Source organism: Sorex araneus, chromosome X (genome assembly GCF_027595985.1).
Source record: "Sorex araneus isolate mSorAra2 chromosome X, mSorAra2.pri, whole genome shotgun sequence".
NCBI classification, from domain to species: domain Eukaryota; kingdom Metazoa; phylum Chordata; class Mammalia; order Eulipotyphla; family Soricidae; genus Sorex; species Sorex araneus.
Genome location: NC_073313.1, coordinates 246,953,913 through 246,973,794, shown reverse-complemented (window position 1 = coordinate 246,973,794; position 19,882 = coordinate 246,953,913). Strand labels below are relative to the sequence as shown.

The 19,882-nt window shown below is 34.4% G+C and overlaps 1 protein-coding gene across 1 annotated transcript in view; it reads right to left on the bottom strand.

The window, feature by feature from the left end:
- The window catches only part of VWC2L (von Willebrand factor C domain containing 2 like), a 181,002-nt gene that overhangs the window by 133,678 nt on the left and 27,442 nt on the right, over positions 1-19,882 (bottom strand). The window lies entirely within an intron of this gene.

The following is a 19,882-nucleotide window of genomic DNA, read 5'->3' as shown; positions in this document are numbered from 1 at the left end:
CCTAGGCTCTAATATCTAAAATAGATTTTTCACTATTCTCCTAAATAATTTCTGTCAATTTTTTTGTCTTTGGGGAGTTAAAGTAGTGATAAATAAGTGCAAATATCTGTTTGCTAATTCCTCACCTTCCATAAATTTATTTAATCAAATAGCAATTAAAAAAACTAAACATCTGGAGCTGGGAGGAATAGAGATGTTAATGGTGCCCACTCGAGTAAATCAACGAACAATGGGATGACAGTGATATAGTGAACATTTATTAAGGCAGAAGCACATGAAATTTTTGTACCTGTATGAAAATTAGCAGGCACAATAGTTCATATTTCCGCATTAGGGAAACCATAATAGCTGATAGATCTATATTTATTATTTCTGATAATTCCCCAATATAGCCAAAGTGAGTTACATTTCTATTTTTGGTTTCCCCTCTGGACATAATTTAGGAATTTTTCCCCTACAATTTCCTTGGAGCATTGCAATGAAAATTAGTTGTTTCTGCTTGTTTGCTTACCGGGATACCCCTGAAGGCCAGAAATTTTTGAAGATGGAGACTAAATCTTAGTCACTATTGCATTTCTAGCAGTTAGCCAATACCTTGCAGATAGTGGATGCTTAAGTATATGTTGAATATGTGAAGGAAGGCAATAGATAATGGTAAAACTGAATTTAAAACAAAAGAGTTGATATCTTCATTTTCTTGTGCTGTAGAAGATATTCTTCATGATAATAGCAACTGAGGTCACATGGGAAAATATGCATGCCTAAACAGTTCTCTGGGTAAAAAATGAATTTCTCCTCCAAAGCATTAATATATATAGACTTTAAAAGGAATTTTTTTTCAAATTTGTTCTTGGGGCATGGTGTTTCACAAACCTTTTAGCATGCCAGATATACTAGTCTTTAATGGCATTGATATTCCAGACACATATTTTTAGTTGTAGGTGCACAAGTACTTAAAAAATCAAAAATAACCTTAAGAATCATTTGATTGGCACTCAACACCCAGCGGCATATAAAAACAAATTAAATTCTATAAAATACTTGTCATAAAAATGTACAAGCATTTCTATTAAATGAAAACAAACCAATAAATACCTATGGGATATCACAAAGAATATCTATTTGTTTTGTTTAAGACCTTGTTCCCTACAAGTGTGCAGAACTAAATTCTACTTCTGGTTCTTTTTTTTGCATTTTTTTTTAACAAGTCACATACTCCTTCCAATCTTTCAAAATAAATAAGTAACTAAATAAAAATAAAAGGAGGTTTGGCTTTAGATGTAAAATTAAAAATTGATACCAAATATTTTCTAAGGCCTCTTTCAGTTTTAACTACATTTATGATTTCCCATTTTTTCTAGGAAGACATTTTTTAAAACAATCCATTTTGAAGGCTATAGTACACCTCTCTTAGAAAAAGATTCTATAATAGGTTTGTTCACATAGTTACCAAATATAGGTCTTACATGTCTTTTCTCTAATAGATGTGTTTATATTATTATCAAATACTGGGCTTACATATATCATTTTGGTGTTCTCTAACTTTATTTTTAAGCCAAGCACTTTTATTTTTATTCATTTATTTAAGTTTTGTGCCCACACATTGAAGTGCTCAGGAATTACTCCTGGGTCAGTGCTCAGGTATCACTCCTGGCAGGCTCAGGAGACCATATGGGGTTTTGGGGACTTAATCCCGATCAGCTACATGTTAGGCAAATACTCTATTTGCTGTACAATTGCTCCGGCCCTCCAACCCTCTCTTAAAGATATTGATCTCTTTCCCCTTAAAAGAAACTGTCTCTTAAGTTCCTTGAATGCTTAAAGAATACTAAGACTTAGCTGAAATCAGCATCTTGTTCTACTCTTTAAAGTCATCCAGTAAAAAATATAAGATAAAATAAAACAGAACAGCCACTTATTGAGTATTCATTTGGATAGCCAAGAATCTTTCTTAGGTTTTTTTTTTCAGCCACTAAAATGAATAATTTTAAAACAAAAATAAATAGTCTTTGTTTCAATGCAGGAAGTTTTAAATAGCTGTAGCACTGTAGCACTGTTGTCTCATTGTTCATCGATTTGCTCGAGCAGGTACCAATAACGTCTCCATTGTGAGACTTGTTACTGTTTTTGGCATATCAAATATGCCATGGCTAGCTTGCCAGGCTCTGTCGTGCGGGCAGGATACTCTCGGTAGCTTGCCGGGCTAACATATAAATTTACCATTTCATTTTAATGCTTTTCACGAGGATATTTTACTTCTAGTTTTCCCTCTGGGATGTGAGATTCAAATGCAATATGGATTTTCTTTTCATCTTCTTTCTTGCTGCAAACTCATGACACCTTAAATAGCCCTTTGAGAGAGTGCTGGAAGTAAAGGAAGAACTCATTTCAAGGGAGGAGCAGTTCATGGATTACATGGGAACTAATTGACTATTCCTGACTATTTTATAGACTTATTTTTTGCGCAATATTTTTTCACTTTTCGATTTTCATCATTGATTCAATTCAATCCTGGTAAAATAAAATGATTTTATCCTTATGATAAGGTGGAAGCTCAAAAACAGTTACTGTTTATACTAAAATTAATTGTTTACCTAAGGTATTGCAACTGAAGTATGAGATAAAATGACTCAACCATGAGTAGCATGAATAACAAAACATACTTGTTTTTAGTAATATACTTAAAAATATTGAATGATTTTTATAAAATTTGGTAAGTCATATTAATTTTGACAATGCCCATATCTTTATCATCTGAGAAAAGGTATGCACATCATCAAAATAAAAATAGCTTCTGAAAAGTCCAAGAGTTTCTTGCTAAGTCAGTAATCATGTGCTATGTGTAGTATTTTTGTCAAATGAACTGAGTTCCTTCCCTGGCTCTTTGATTTCTTTATTTCTTAGACGACCTTTCTTTCTACTGTAAATTCTTATTCTCAATATTTGGCATTAAACGATAACTAATAAAATTAACCACTTTATATTTTCACTTGATCACTTTGGTCTTGTACCATAAATTTTCTTTCCCTGCTGATCTATAGAAAAGATGTTTTAAATTTGACTAGTCAGCTAAATCTCTGAAGGTGGTAAGTTAGAAATACTTTTAATGCTGTTAGCTGGAAAGCATAATTAGAAAATAATTTATTAAATATTCTACTTCTACTTTTATGGAAAAAAATAAACACAGGACTATGAAAAGCACAATTTTTTTTTTTATATTCATTTTCAACACCAGCTTGGGGCAAGGCTACAGCTGTAAGTTATGCATATAGTGGGTGGGAGAAACCAGAGGTAGGTGGGGAAGACTGATCTGGGTAGGAGGTAGGCTGATTGCCAGATTCCCCAGGGTGATAGAGAAAGCGAAAAGCACAATTTTTGAAAACAGAAAAATCAGTATTTAAAAGCTAAATCCATAATTTGCTATTCATTTGGCACAGTATTTTTAATCACTAACCCCCAACTCCTTCTTATATACATAAAAGGTAAAAACAATGCAGATATTTGTAATATCTTAGGAAGAGCCCAGCAAGCTATCATGATGTATTCGATATGCCAAAAACAGTAACAATAATGGGCCTCATTCAGCTGACCCTGAATGTGACAAGGATGAATGAAAATGTTACTGGTGCCTGCTCGAGCAAATCGATAAGCAATGGAACTACAGTAATAGTGTGAACCCCCAATTTCCCTTCTGTACATAAAAGGTAAAAACAATGCAGAGCTTTGTAATATTTTAGGAAGAATAGAAGGAATTTGTATAAACTATCTAGTAAAACAGTTAAGACATTGAAGATACCCAATATTTTTTCAAGATAACCATTTGGAACTAATTGTGTGGGCAAAGAATATTCAGCATTCTAATATTTAGTGTTCTAATATGTTCTAATTTGTTTAGCTATGAATTGCTCAGCCTTGTGGTGACAAGTAGGAATAGATGAGTCCAGGTCGCTGCTAAAAAATTCTCACAGTGAAATTAAACTGTGCTTTTTCTAATTATGGGAAAGGAAGACCCAAGTGGCCAGATTTACACTCTGCAGAAATTAACAAAAAAATACCCACAATATAGGAAATAATAGTTTTAAAAACATTGAGGAAAGGCAGTGTGCTCCAAGAGATGAGAAACAATTAAGGAACACTAATTGACCAATGTTTCTGTCTTAAGTTTTTAGTTTCTTGTGCTGGTTGGTGAAACTCAGGTGACTCTTGGAGTGAAGGAAACAACTTGGAAAGATCAAGGCAGCTAAAGTTTGCCAGGTATCGTCCCAATGGAGAAAGAGTTAGCTAAAGACAGAACTGCGAAGTCCTATAGACAGTTTCCCGTATGCATTCCATTGAGTACTGTTCAGGCTATTCATGTAAAGAAATTACCCATAGACTGGAAGAAAGTATTTTCTTTCACACCATTCATCTGATAAAGGGTTACTATCTAAGATATATAAGGCACTGGTAAAACTTTACAAAAAAAATTTCCAAAATTGGGGGGAGAGAGGAACAGAAACCTCCTCAAAGAGAGTTAGATGGCCAAAAGGCATCTGAAAAAAATGTTCAGCATCATTCATAACTAGGAAAGTGCAGATCAAAATAATGGGATATCACCTCACACCAGTGAAGCTGACACACAGTACAAAGAATCAGTGTTGGTGGGTTTGTGGGGAAAGGAAACCCACCAACTTCTGGTAGGAACATTGATTAGTTCACCTTTTTTGAAAGACAATATTAACACTTCTCAAAAAAAACTGGGAATTGATCTTCCATACGATCCAGCAATTCTACTTCTTGACATTTGCCCCAAGGGTCCTAAATCTCTCCTCAGAAAAGACATTTGCATTTGCTATTGCCACATTCTGGAAACAGCCACATTGTCCAAGAAAAGATGACTGGATAAAGGCATTGTGGTATATATACACAACGGAATACTACCCATCTATTAATAAAAGATAAAATCATGCCATTTGATTGAGACTACATGGGTGGATTTGGCGAGCATCATGCTGAGTGAAGTTAGTCATAAGGAGAGGGGCAGGCACAGAATGACCTTCCTCATAGGGAGGATATAAAGTAACATGGTAAAGAAATAAAAAATATGAAAAGGCAACAGAATTGGAGAACTAATCTTTAATAGAAAGCATAGAACTATGTGGAGGATGAGGGGATAGAGCAGGGACACACATTGGTAGACGGAATCTGACACTCTTGACACCATCTTTTGCATGAGACCCTGGCATCATCAATATTGTAAAGCAGTGTCTAAAATAAAATTTTAAAAAGTGTAAAATGTCTAAAGCATATAAAACAGAAAACAAGTATGGGCAAATTCATTTGAAAAATGGTAAAAGTGCAATTCATTGAGGGAAAACCTTTTTACAACATGTAGATAAATTCTTTTCATCAGATTCACTAAATAATTAAAAAAATATTGATTTATCTGTAAAATCTAAAGTTGAAACACTCCTATAAGTGAATGTAGGTAAAGTTCTTTGATCTTCAATTAGGCTAATATTTCTTAGTTACAGATGGGAAAATAGCTTATGAAAAGTGCTCAACATGAAAAAACATTGGAAAAATGCATTTATTTATAATAATGCAACTCTGATAGAGTTGCTAAAATTAAACAGGACTGATGATCCCAACCAAAGCTGAGAACTGGCTCTTTCATCCATTTTTTGAAGTGGTATAGCAACTTTGAAGTAATTCAGCATAAAAAAATAAGTAAAAACCTATCATATGATATAACATTTTGCTTTCAGGTATTTTTCAATTTGAAAACAGGCACATATTTTTACAAATACTTCTGTGGGAATATTTACTTGCAACTTTATTTGCAGTAGTCAAAAACTAGAAACAACTCAAATATTCAACAAATATAAATTAATAAATTATATTTTGACACAATGAGGACTATCATTTGTCAATAAAAATATTGACTTATTTTACATGTACAACATTGATTACTTTTGTAACAATCATTTAAATAAAGGAATCCAGACAATAGAGAATATGTATTGAGTGATTCAGTTACACAAAGTGAAGAAAAATTATATATATAATTATATATATTTTATATATGTATGTGTCATTATATATATGTCTTATGTATGTGTCATCATACATACATATATGTATATATAGATAGATAGATATAATGACAGATACCAGAATACAGGTATCCTGGGATGGGATAAGACCAAAAAGGACTAAAGAAAAGAACTGTAACAGGAATGAAGAAAATTTTGAAAATGATGAATTTGACCATGAGTTATAGAAATGGTTTCACCAGTATGATACGTATCTATATGTATATATATATCTGTCACATCAAATCATGCACTTTATAAAAAATGCAGAGTTGGTTTGATATCATTTGGACCTTCAAACAGTTTAAACAATGAAAATACTTATAGATACAATTTACTCAAAATATTAATGGTTATTAATAGTTATCAGACTTAAAAACTAAAATCATCTCTTCTTCACAGTATATTAGTACAGAGTTACTTGATGATGAATCAGCAGTAGTTATTGTTTTCATTACTTTTGTCACTGTGTCTTCCTTACTTTTATTTAGCTCTCAATGATCATGGCTTTGTCATGAAGAAATATATCCAGATTTGAAAGATTAACCTGAATATAATCTTCTAATCATCTCCCACATACATTGTTTCTGCATTTATCATTCTCAGATCAACAATCAGTCAAGTAACCTTGATCTGACCTCAAGGCATTTTGTGGTCTGACTCATCAGTTCCAGTTATCCCTGCGTTTTTATCCTGGGTTTACCATTACTTTAGATACTATTGGGTGGTAATTACCTCAGCTTTTACTTTGCTCTACTTAGACTCATCCTTTACCTGAGGGGAGGGGGAAAAAAAAAGAGACACAGATTTCCTTGTGGTAACTTGAGAAGTAGTACAGAGTTTTCAGACACAGTTCTTGGAGTCACCTGAATTTACAATTCAATAGATTTGAGGTAGATTCAGAAATTTGCATTTGTAATTAATTCCCAGTTGCTGTGGCTGGCTTGAGGACACTCCTTCTGAAATCTTTTGGGCTAGAACGACTGACTTTCACATTTGACAGAGCATATTAATCTAGCTGTAATATGAGTCAATATTTTAACTGTAGCCTCAGTTTTCTTCTCCGTAACTTAGTAATCATAATTGTTTCCCATTTATTGTACATTCACTAAGATCAAATCTGCTAATATTTGTGAAGCACCTAAAACACATGCAAGGCTTGATAAATGAGATATAGTAGATTCTCATTATTACATCAGTCAAGGAGAAGAGATATAAAAATGGCAACTTTTCCTTCAGCACATGGCATCAGTGATGTCTCTTCATTTGTCTCCCAAAATTCAACCTTCAGAAACTGATCCTAGGGTGTTTTTTTCTTTCTTTGGTCTAGAACTTTCCTTCTGTATTTCTATTTTCCAGGGTTTGTTGTTCTTCCCATTTAAATTAAATGGCCCTATGTTTAATAAGTTAGTCATCGAATAAACCCTAGATAATATATTAACTTAACTAATTATACTCAATGGCTGTCATTTGAAAGTTACTATGATATTTTAGTGACATTAATTTTACAAATGAAATAAATTATGAGTGGTGTGTGTGTGTGTGTGTGTGCATGTGCGTGCGTGTGTGTGTGTGTGTGTGTGTGTGTGTGCATGAGCGTGCATAGACAAGCATGTCACCCTGTAGGAAGAGGCACAATTTCTGCCGGGTTGAACAGTTCTGTTCATCTCAGATGATATTGCATAGGGGGCTGATTACTTTACTCAGCTCAGGGACCTGACTATTGCATTTTCTGGGTGTTAAAACAGAATCTAATTAAAATTTTCACCACAGACTTGCAGGCATCTGGCTTGTTTTCCACTGCAGCTTTCCTCTATTTTGCTTTTCATGCTCACTTGTCTTCACTCTTAAAGAAATTAACAAATGAAATTGAAGCAGGCAGGAGAGAGCAAGCTGACACTGAAAATCCCACACTGGAAGCATCTGATTTCAGTCCCTTGTGCTCTGTGTCTTGCAATATCACTTTGGATCCCAATACGGAAAGTTGGAGGGAGATGGGCTTTTAAGATGTGGACATCACACTGCCAACTATTTTGTTATTCAATGACGTTGGAAACTAACTGAGCTTAGCCTTCCAGAAGACAGGTGTGTTGCTTTATGGACCTTTCTGCAGAACCTATAAAGTGATGGGTGGAAGGGAGGACTCAGGGTTGGCTGGTTATCTACCCTGACAAGCAGCGGCATTTATGGCTGCTCTGTGCATCACCTCGTACAAATGAAGCTCGTGTAAGCAAAATAAGTATGCATGCAAGAACTTCCCATTTCCCTTTTCTCAATTGAGGGGCATCCAACCATAAATATGTTTCAAAGGAGATTTAACATTTCTGATAGATTGATTTGAAGCAGCGCAAAGCTACATTTAAATATCAGCCGTCCTCACTGCAAGGTCTTCCTGCCTCCGTCGCAAGAGTCCTTGGAGAGCTTCCCAGTCACTTTATGCCAGAAGAGTTATTGCTTTGCAAGTAGCCTTTGTCCCTGTTTCATGCCATATTTCTGCTTTCTTTTCCCATGGCACAATTTGAATTTTACAGTTAAATATTATCACTCTGCCATCAACTTTTGTCCTTCTTCCCTGGTACTAATTCCCGTGTTCTGAATTGGTTTCAACTCTTCATATTAAATTCTACGAATTCTACTAAATATTGCCAAGGCACACATTTAGTCAATGCTCTGGGCCTCCTTGATTTTAAAAATCCTGATCCCTATTTGTTAGGTAAAACACATCCTTAGAAATAATACTGGGTGAAGTATTATAATAACTGAATACAAAAAGTTACCTAGAGATTATGTGCAGTCAGTTCTTCAGAAATAGAAGCTTTAGGCATTGTTGGCAAAAAGAAAAGAAAGCGGGAAACTATTCATCTGGACCTATTGTCACCTGTAATCAGTCTGTTTCTCCAATGTCATCTGCCTTTGCTTCACATTAAAGTATGCGGAGACTAATCTTTCTAGTAGGCAAAGCTTCTTAACACAATTAGCAAACAAGTTGGCTAAGAACCCTTATTTTCTGTTGCACAGTGCATCCAAGATTTTCCCTACAAAAGCTCTTTTCTGTGAAATAGAATACTTTCCCACTGATGTTTAAAATAATGGTTTCTCATTTAATGTCCATTCTTCCAAAAGGTACAGCATTAACATTTATTCCAAAAACACGTTTTTGGACCGAGCAAGTGATAGTCCAGTAAGTAAAATAGACAAAACCTTTCCCATGCATTCACACTTTTGTGAGGTGAGGAGACAGGAAACTAATTAACAATCTATACCTCTGATGTGTCAGCAGGTGTGATGGAGAGCAAAAAAATGTAGGAACAGGAATAGGATTGTGTGTGGTGGGGGAGGGGGTCAGAATCCAGGAGAAGAGAAGGAGCCCTGCTTGGTGATTCTGGGCATCCGGTAGGGTCTAAGAGAAGTGAAAAGAAAAGGAATCCTAGGTGTCACCAGGCAGATGGTGAGAGTGAAGGTGTGTCTGGTGGCTGAGAAAGCGTTAGGATCTTTACAGCAGCACCCAGAATTCTGAGTACCTTTATCAACAATAGGGCATGTAGAGAGATGAGAATATTTGGTCTATCTGTGAGAAAGAGAACATGAAGGTCGTTGGCTTGGGAAGGAATCTGGTACCAAATTTCTGTAGAACTCTGACTTTTGCAGAAGAGCGAACGATAACTTCTTGGAGGTCGTCCCCGCTCATCTTGCCTAAATACCTCTGTAGGTACTAGAAAGGAAGTTAGGATGAAATGAAACTGCCATAACTTATGTCTGCATGATTAACAGTGACAGTAATTGTGGCATGTGAATGCCTTTATGAGCCTATGTCTGGGCTACAGGAGAGATCAGAGACTGTCAGGGACCAACCACATCTATTCTCTTGAGAAAGACAATCAGGGAGACTCCCCTTTGGCTAATGTCTTGAGCCTCTGCAGATTATTTCGACGAGTTCAAGAATCTTGGCAAGACTGCATAATTGGGATCCCAGTTGGGATAACCCCAATTCATTACTCCTAAAATCAAATGTTCCTCTCAAGGAAACTGTTAGTGGACCCAATTGCCTTTCATCATCATTATCTATTGTTAAGGGTTGTCTATGAAGATTTCTGTCCACAACCTTTGACTCCAGTGGTCTTCCATTAAGAAAAGGTTTAAAAATAAGACAGAAGGTGGGACGGAGAATAGCGATCTATGGCTGGTTCTGACAGGTATGTCCAACAATCAGACTAGACAAATTTTTTAACTAGATCATCTCTGAGGTTATAGACATGTTTGTAACAAGAGATTCAATATAGCACTATAGCACTGTCGTCCCATTGTTCATTGATTTGCTTGAGTGAGCATCAGTAAAGTCTCCATTGTGAGACTTGTTGTTACTGTTTTGGGCATATCAAATACGCCACAGGTAGCCTGCCAGGCTCTGGCGTGCGGGAGGGATACTCTAGGTAGCTTGCCAAGCTCTCCGAGAGGGACTGAGGAATCGAACCTGGGTTGGCTGCGTGCAAGGCAAACGCCCTACCCACTGTGCTATCACTCCAGTCTTCACTATACATGCTTTAAATATTTTTCCCCTTCCTATCTCTCAAGTGCATTTGTGGTGGAGCTTTGAAATTGAGATATTACATGGCATTCCAAAAGAAATAGGACTTCCCAGAGTATATTCCAAATGGAAAAAAGTGTATGTATTATGGGATAACTGGACTCAACATTCCAGATATATTCATAGAGAAAAAAAAAACTCATCACCAAGTATTTCCCATGTGTTGAGGGAAATCACAGAGAAAAAGTTTACATTTTTGTACGTCAGCTTTTTCCCCTACATTTTCTGAGAGATCTGATAATTAAAGCAAAACCGTGATTAGCAGGAAATAAATGTGACCTTAATTTTCATTGTGTCAACATTGTAAAATCATATTTTTGAAATCTAATTTGCTGATGAATTAATAGGGAATCCTGTTGATTTAAGACTACATAAATATTTCCTTTCCTATTTTGGAGGAAGCCTTATGAAAGCAATAGGAAATTATTGTTTGAGGCTCATTAAAATAGCTACTTATAATTACCCTGTTTTGACACCTACTTTATACAAATATGATAATTCTGACCTTCTGTTATGCAGTCAATAAAATCCAGACTTTGAAACTGCCTTTCATAGGAGGTGCTTTCATCATAAACTATTTCAAGGGTTCTGTGCTCTGTAACAAATAGATATGTATAATTGCCAGATCTTTTTTTTTTTTATCTTCAGTGTGTTTGTTTTATGTTTGTGTTTCAACTTGTTACTAATTGCCATAGAGGAAGTGAGAACATAGCAAATTAAGGTGAAAGATTTGGACCCAATTTTCAACTTTAAAGGCTGATTATGCAAAATAACTCCAAGAAAATCTAAATGGATATTCTTAAATAAATTGTTCAACAACTGTCCCTTAATAGGTTCCTAAATTAGGCTTCCAATTTTTTCCCAAAGGTTTTTTTTATAAAGACTCCCATAGTTAAAGCAGCTGAAAGTCAAGTGATAAAACTATTACTTGACTAATTAAGGAGCACAAATTATGAAAAGAAATCAGTATAATTTCTACTAAGTGGTATACCATTGATTATTTAAGTACTAAATTATAAAAATTGTGAGAAATTTCTTCATGATCTTGGTCAAGATATTTCCAACTTTTAAATTAAAAACTTGGGGGGAGGCAAAATGTTTGGGGCACACCTGGTAGTACTTAGAGATTGCCCCTGGCTCTGTGCTCAGGGACCCAGAGAACTGTTGGCAGTGCTTAAGGGACCATATACTATGCCCTAGATTAAACTGGGGTAGCACCACAATCAACCACATGTGAGATAAGCACCTCAACCCTTGTACTAGGGCTTGTACTATACTTGAGGCTTCTCTGACCCTAAGAAATGCTGTTTTCTCTTTTAAAAAGTAGTTTTAAATCATTGAGGTTGTGCATATTTGTTATAGAAAATTTTAAAAACTGTGGTGTTGCAGTGAGAAAGGCAAGCACCCTATCCATCAGACTATCTCTCTGAACATGTTGAGTTTAAGACATAATCACTTCAGATTTGTGAAACATAGTTTATAAAAAGGAAAAATATCCATAAAGCCACTACCTAGAATTAAATAGTATTAAAATTCGCTTTACTTTCAAAATTTAAGTTTTATGAAGTTAACATTGGGATATAAGAATATAAATACTTATTTGTTTCAGTGATGAAGTGTTACCACACTGTGCCCCTTACCAAAATTTTTAAATACTTTTTCTAGTTTTACTTGTAACAAAAATACATTACTATGAATATTGTATTCTGACCCAGTGGAGTTTGTTCAGGATGTCCTAATTATTTCTGTATTGTTACAGATTTAACTTTTAAGTTTTCTATTGTTTTTCTTTTATAAGTCACTCTGTAATATGTGCCTCTCTATACACATTTAAAAATATAAGCCTGATTTTTTCATTTGATGAATTTGTAAAAGTAGCTATGCTAAACAAAGGTTCAAATACTTTATCACCTTGCAGAGTTTATATAGTAATATTAGTTCTGACATATTTTGTGTTTCACTTTTACAAAATTTGGCTACATCTTTTTTCAATTCAGGAAGAAATTTATAAATTTACAAGTGATATATATGTAACCTAATTAACATTTCCATTTTTCCCTTAAAAATTTTTAGTTTACTTTTGTGTTTCAAAAATCTCCCTGTCCTAAGTAATATTCCATTATTAAAAAATCTTCTACTATTTTTAGATTTAGGTTTCTAACTGAGCTTTATGTATACATAAAATGATTGATATAGGAATGTAGTTGCTCTCTAAAATTACCAACTTTTATATTCATATAATAATATATTTTTAATCAAATATGTGGATATCACTTTAATTGTATGTAAATTATAAAACTCACGTGTGTCACTTTTTAATCTATTCATATCTATTTATTTATTTATGTTGCAACATTACACTTTTTGAGATAGCTAGATCTTTCCATATTATTTTAATATGTATGGTAGGTGAATTTCCTAGCCCTAATTAAAGTGCATTTTAAATTTTCAAATTTTACCATTATCAACTTGTGAAAAATTTATATAACATTACTGCCAAATTTTGTGAACTTGTAAAAAAAATGAAAATTTTCGTTATCCCCCATTTTCCTTTATAAAAGTCACTTGAAAATTTTTGTGTTTTAGAAAGTTTTTTACTCATTATTTTGTTGAATGCCTTTTAAGTTTTGTCCATTTATATAAGAAAACGGTTAGCATTTTTCCTATAGATTTGAAATAACTTTTTAAATGTGAATCCTTATGAGGTCTTTCTTGTTTTTAATTTTGTTATTGTAGTTTTATGGTCATTTTGCTTTGTGTAATTTTATTTTGTCTGTTTATCTTTTTTATTTATTTATTTATTATTTTACTTTTTGGGTTACACCCGGTAATGCACAGGGGTTACTCCTGGCTCTGCACTCAGGAATTACTCCTGGCGGTCCTCAGCGGACCATATGGAACACTGGGAATCGAACCCGGGTCAGCCTCGTGCAAGGCAAATGCCCTACCCACTATGCCATCACTCCAGCCCCCTTGTCTGTTTATCTGATTTTGGGCCGTCACACCCTGCAGTGTTCAGCACTTCACCCTGGTGTTGCTCGGAGAACCAAATGTGATGTTGAGGATCAAACCTTTCGGTTGTAACATGAAAGGCAAGCATCCTACCCACCAGACTATCTCTCTGGACATGTTGATTCTAAAACATAATCAGTTTAAGTTTGTGAATCAAATTTATAGGAGTGACTTTGAGCATCGAGTCAGGAGTAACCCCTGAGCACTGACAGGTGTGGTTCTATCTCTTGCCCCCATAGAGATGCCTGTGAAATAAAGTCAGAGTTCTCTAGTTCTACATAGTCCGTGTATGTGTGCTTGTACTTGTGTGCGTGTGTGCATGTGTGCTTTTCTGCATGTGATTTTGTGTGTGTGAGTGTGTGTGTGTGTGTGTGTGTGTGTGTGTGTGTGTGTGTGGTATTAGGAATCCCTGGAGTTCAAACCCAGAGCCTTACATAGGCAAGGTTGTCATGCTACCACGGAACTGCATCCCCAGGTTCCTTCTACTTTTATTTTATTTTTTTCCTGATAACTGACTAAAGTAAAACATCTGGTTTGTGTGCTTACAGAATTTTCCATATATTATATATAAAAATAACAAAAATTTTAAAAATTAAATGTAGTCGATGGGTCCCAGAGATATAGAAGAGTTAAGGTACTTGCCTTGCATGTGGCTGACCCTCACAGGATGCCCAATGCTGACCCCCTTAACTGGTCTCCTGAGAATCACCAGGAATAGTACTAAAGCACAGATCCAGGAGTAAATCCTGACCACTGCTGGCTGCGCTTCCTCCCTCTCCCCAGCAAATTAAAAAAAAAATCTAATTTGATTATTACTGAGGCTGAATAATGACATATTTTTGATTATTTACATTTTGTGAATTGCCTATTCACGTACTTTTCTGTTTTCATATTATTATCTATAAATATTTAATGTACTAAAGGAATTTGCTTGTCTTTTATCTTTGTACCTTTTCATTTACTCCCTGAAAGTAAACATTAACTTACTATTAATGTTCTAATATGTATGTACTTAACTATTTTACGAATGTAAAATTTTAATGTATATTTAAAATTACATAGCAATTCAAGATAAAAATATTTTAAATAACATCTAAAATGTATGTACTGTGTACATATACACACTATATTACCTATAGAATGTTACATATAGTAGACTAATATTTAGCCTATGGTCTATCTTCAGGGTTGGAGTGATAGCATAGTAGGTAGGGCGTTTGCCTTGCACACAGATGACCCTGGTTCGATTCCTCCGCCCCTCTCAGAGAGCGAGGCAAGCCACAGAGAGTATCTCACCCGCACGGCAGAGCCTGGCAAGCTACCTGTGGCATATTTGATATGCCAAAAACAGTAACAACAAGTCTCACAATGGAGGTGTTACTGGTGCCCACTCAAGCAAATCGATGAGCAACGGGATGACAGTGATACAGTCATGGCCTATCTTTACATATGTATGCATTTATTTACTCATCATTTATTTAGGTTTTGGGCCCTACCCAGTGGTGCTCAGGGTTTATTCCTAGCTCATTCCTCAAAGATCACTCCTGATCAAGAACTGTTTTAAGTGTTACCAGGATTACATCCAGGTCAGTTGTGTACAAGGCAAACACCTTAGCTGGTAAACTATTATCCAGCCCCAAGTCTTTGTTTATTTAAGAACATCAGTAAGGTATATAAATGTTGTACCATATTTCATAATTCCATTGAAGTATTATTTTCACTATAAAATGCTAAGAAAATTAAGGGACAAGAGCAACAGTACCGTAGGGAGTGTATTTACTTTGCATGCAGCCAACACAGGTTCGATCCCTGGCATCACAAATCCCACCAGAAGTAATCTCTGAGCACTGAGACAGGAGTTAGCCCTAGCATTGTGGGTGTGGCCCTCAAATAAAAATTTAAAGAGAAAGTAAAATGCTATGAAAAATTTAACTCACAAATATGGGGCAAAGTTTGTGGTAGAACTGTTGACTTCAAGCTACAAGAAAATTTAGTCAGCAAAATACATTTGTGAAAGTTGTTCTTTAATATCTTTGCCAATTTGCAGTATCACACATGACAAATCATTACCATTAATATTGTTTTAATGTTAATCTTCCGAGGTGAAGCATAATTTCACATGTAGATATCTGTTTTTTATTCCCTATGAATTTCTTTTATATAACCTGTACCCAATTTCCTTTCAATAATTTTTTCATTTTTCAAAGAACTTTCTATATACTAAGGATATTGACAATATGTGTCATATGTTCTCTTTAGCCTATTTAGAAGGTATTAGATGTTCTATAGTTTCCTCTCTTGTATGTGCATTGCCTATCCCTCTGTTTCCTTCATTGCTAGTTACCATTTTGGCTAATCTATTTCTACTTCATTTTGTCTATACTAAGCTAATGGAATAAGGCATATGAAATTAAATATTTGAACAATGTTCCTGACAAATTGAGCTTAGCTTTAAACCACATGAAAATCCCTTATTGTATTTGAAGGATTTTGGTGTTGGTGTTTCCTGTCTGTTTACTCCACTTTTTCAAAAGACAGGATTTCCTTCAAAACCATGAATACAATGATTGACAATATATCTCAGTAACATATTGACTGATTTGTATCAGTCAATAAAATCATTTGGTCTAATAATAAAATGTTTTGCTAGTCAAATTACATTTAGTTTCAAAATATCTAAAATATTTATGTGACTTGCCAAACTAGAATACTTTCTGTAAGTACATTTAATCTTACATTGGAATAGTATAATGTTAATTATACACATATAACAGAAATATACATATAAATGTACATATTATATCATGTATGTTAATTTATACAGTAAGTCTAGGACTCAAAATGTAGATTAATGTAACACAATTTTGAGAAAAGTAAAACTTAAAAATTGTCATATCTTTAAAGAGTTATTTTTATTGCTAGTTTTTGAAGATGGACAGAAAAATGCTTAATTGTATTTTTAAAAATAATATATTCCTATTTTAATATTGCATCCCTTCCATAAATAGAAGTTTTAAACATGCACACATGCACACACACACAGAGTCATTTAAATCTCTCTTGAATGTTTTAATTTTATTCAAACTAAATTGATAGTCTTAGCACTTAACTAACTTTAATTTATTTTATGACTTGTCTATATATACAACTGGAAATTTTTTTTGATGAATTCACTGAAACTGAGAAATTTAAAATTTTCTTTGCTTTATACATCATTAGGGAAAATAAATTAGAAATGCAAGTCTTAGGTTTTGCTGAAACATTATATTTTGAAAAGCAAAGAAAAGCTATCATTGATTTTTCTAGAGAGCACATTACTCTGTACTTTCAAATATTAAACAATACTTTTAAGGGATATTTGTTTTATTTTCTTTGGGAAACAACTGTTTGCCTGGGAAACTACATCTATAATCGTGTACTTCCTTTTTTTCTTTTTTACTTCAACCATATCAGAAAAATGATTTTAGTATTAACAAAGTATTGCATATCAAGGTTAGATATGGCAAATTCTATTGCTTTAAACTTTCATTTTCTGTTTTTAATATCTCATGCTCTTGGCAAGCTATAATTCAGGAAGGCAGAAAAATCAATCTTAGTATGCAAAAGGAAAATATCTGAGAGCCAAGATAATCCACATTTATGCAAACTAAAATTTTCACCATTTGTGAAGATTGAAGAAAATGTAGAAAACAAAACCAATTTTTACAGATCAAAACCCTATTTTCTATGCCTAGAATTAAGATAGTAGATTTTTATCTCTTTCAATCTAAAAAATAGTATAATTTTGAAATAATTTATACTAGAAAGGGCAAATTAATCAAAATATAGAATGAGTGAACTGGAGCGATAGCACAGTGGGTAGGGTGTTTGCCTTGCATGCAGATGACTCGGGTTCAATTCCTCCATCCCTCTTGGAGAGACCGGCAAGCTATTTAAGTATCCTGCCCATACGGCAGAGCCTGGCAAGCTACCCGTGGCATATTTGATATGCCAAAAACAGTAACAACAAGTCTCACAATGGAGAAGTTACTGGTTCCTGCTCGAGCAAATCGATGAATGACAGGACAACGTGCATAGAATGAGTAGGCCTAAATTTTACAAGATTAAGATCTGGTTCTAGTTTTGGTATCCATCATAATTATCTATTTCCCAGCATTACCCAAACTCTTTTACAAGGGGATCACTCGATTGTCTTCTAGGATAGGTTTATAAGGTGAGCAAGAACCTCGGGCTCACTATGTTCTCAGGAAAATACAATTTTGCTGTAGGTGGTCATAGGAAGACTTCAAATGTCCTTCTTTCCAGTACTTACACTTTATAGGCACAGTTGGTTAGTAGCATTTACTAATAAGACAGAAAATATGCCAAAGTATCATAGTAAAATCAGAGTTAGTCTTTCTAGTAACTCAAATACAGGTGAATATGTCTTATTTGGAAAAGAATGCAAATTTGTTTGGAAGTGACATGTCGTTCTTTTGTGGGTCTTCATAAATGAAATCTCAGATAACTTGTACAATAGGCCTTGTTCACTCAGCTTCTGTTTACCTGGGATTTTTAACAAGATACTACTAGTAAGATAATTGAACAGGTAAAGTCCATTCATTATGTAGTTTTATACAAAAATGGTTTTATCTGAAGACAAATCTTGACTGGTAAGATAAAAATGACATAATTTTGAGTAGCATCAAATTAAATGGGACTAGGTTAGAGTGACGATTTAACATAAGGGGTAGACATTAACCTTGTCATATTCAATATTGCATTGTGGGGTAGCTAGAGCAACATGGTAGATACATGTATTTAATCTGTATATAGTCCAGCATGCTTGAGTTCTTTATTGAGGGCTGGAGTTGTTCTCTGTTGGGGAGGGTATGGGTGGATTTTTTTTGTATTACCCATTCAGAATAAAATATGACAACCTTTTTTTTTTCTTTTTCTGCTTTTTGGGTCATACCCAGCAATGCACAGGGGATACTCCTGGCTCTGCACTCAGTAATTACTCGTGGCATTGCTCATGGGACCATATGGGATGCTGGGAATCAAACCCAGGTCAGGCAAATGCCCTACCCGCTGTGCTATGTCTCCAGCCCCATGACAATCTTTATTAATTTTTTTTGAAGCTTCACCAGGTAATAGTCAGAGGTTAATCCTGTTTCTTCATTCAGGAATTATTCCTGGGACTGCTTGGTGGACCACATGGGATACTGGGCATCAAAGTCGGGTTGTTTATGTGGAAAGCAAGCACTTAATCTGCCATACTATCTCTTCTCTCTGTCCCCCTCTTTTTAAAAAAAAATTTTGATGGAAAAACATTTAATGTGAAACAAAACCAACCAAGGCCAGATGAGTAAGAATATTCTCCAGGATCTAGTTAGATAGCTATTTCTAGAGGAAAAAAATCTTAAGTCAAAGACTTTTCTATCTTAATTTTAGAGATTGATTAGATAGTTGATTATTTTTCTTTCTGTCCTTGGATAAAGTAAAGAGTAACAGGTCCTCTTCCACTTTAGACTCTCTATTCATATACTTTATAATAATTAGACCTTCCCTGAGCTCTCTCCTCTCCAGGACAAATTATACTAACTCCTTCAATTCCTCCTAGTAGGTCCAGTTTTTCAAAGATTCAACCATCTTATTATTCTTTGCTATATGATTTTGAATATGTTAAAAAATCCTTTCAGTTGTATTGTCATAAAGATTATACCTGTTCATATATTAGATAGTTTAGAATTACAAAAAGATGTTAATTTTCATCTCTAAGTCAGAGAGATGGCCACTGAAATTCAGTCGGATGAGAGAAAAAAGAAGAAACCCAGGTGGACAGTTTAATATTTACTTACACGTATGCACTATGATTAGAAATGGCAAAAACTGAGACTAGAAAAAAAGTCTTAAGAGTTCTTCATGAGTCCTTTGGCTGGTATAAAAATTATTATCAAACAAGTAGAGCTGCTTTTGTTTTGACCTTAATAACCTAATTTTCTCATTACTATTTATCATTCTACAAACAATAAGATTAGTAGTTGAGCTAATGCAGTGCCAAAGTCAGAAAAAAACTATGTGTAATAGAAGAACATGAGCACTATTCATTGATAGAAGGATGTTTGGGTTTAATATTAGAATGCTCTCACCGTAATTAAGAGTTAGAACTACTTCTTCAAGTAGGAGCTAAAGCCAGGAGAAAGCTTTACTTTTCAGTACTACATGAACA